Source organism: Anarhichas minor, unplaced genomic scaffold, assembly GCF_050575085.1.
Source record: "Anarhichas minor isolate MPS153535 unplaced genomic scaffold, ASM5057508v1 ptg000025l, whole genome shotgun sequence".
NCBI lineage: Eukaryota > Metazoa > Chordata > Actinopteri > Perciformes > Anarhichadidae > Anarhichas > Anarhichas minor.
In genome coordinates this window covers 4818606-4819370 of record NW_027466471.1, presented here as the reverse complement: position 1 = coordinate 4819370, position 765 = coordinate 4818606, and positions in this window count along the sequence as shown.

Here is a 765-nt window from a genome sequence, read left to right as displayed (position 1 = left end):
CTCATTTACTGTCAACAAGACCGTTTACCACACCGGCGCCGGTTGTGTGCGAATCCCGAGCTCGGTGCATCTCTTTGCTGAAACAATTTGCATTTGAGCACCGGCTGTAATCTTAAATTAAAACCTGTGCACAGCACAAGGGACAGACTTCCTTCATGTCCCCCGGCATTCTGTGCGTTTGCCATTGGGAAAAACTAAATTGGCGCAATACCATCAATCACGGGGGACTGACTCACAGCAGCGAAGCTTCAGCTGCAGAAAAGGAGATGCTTTGTGCTTTTCCCAAATCACATTACATGTTTTAACTTCTGGTTCATGTTTTAACTTCTGGTTAAGAACCCGAGTATCCACTCGGGTTCTTAGCGGACATTTGGAAAACGCACAACACCTCAGTGCCGATCACGTCCTGTTGATTTGAGTGTTTATTGTTGTGAAGAAACCACGATTACAGTAACTGCAGGAGACTATAGGAGAAGTGATGATGATAATTAATCTCTTTGTAATTGGTCCTCTGGCGCAGAGCATCTTTTGTTGCAGTGAGTGAAGTACTATTAAGTACTATTAAGAGGAGGGCAGCAGGCTGAAAGTACAGTTTAAATTACAGTGATGGGGAAAACTGCCAGAAACTCATCGAAGCAAAGAAAATAAGGGGCAATAATGAATCCCAGACGCACACACACACACACACACACACACACACACACACACACACACACGGTTTGATAACACAAAGTGATTCCTTGCAAATGTTTTAAAGTGGTTTAT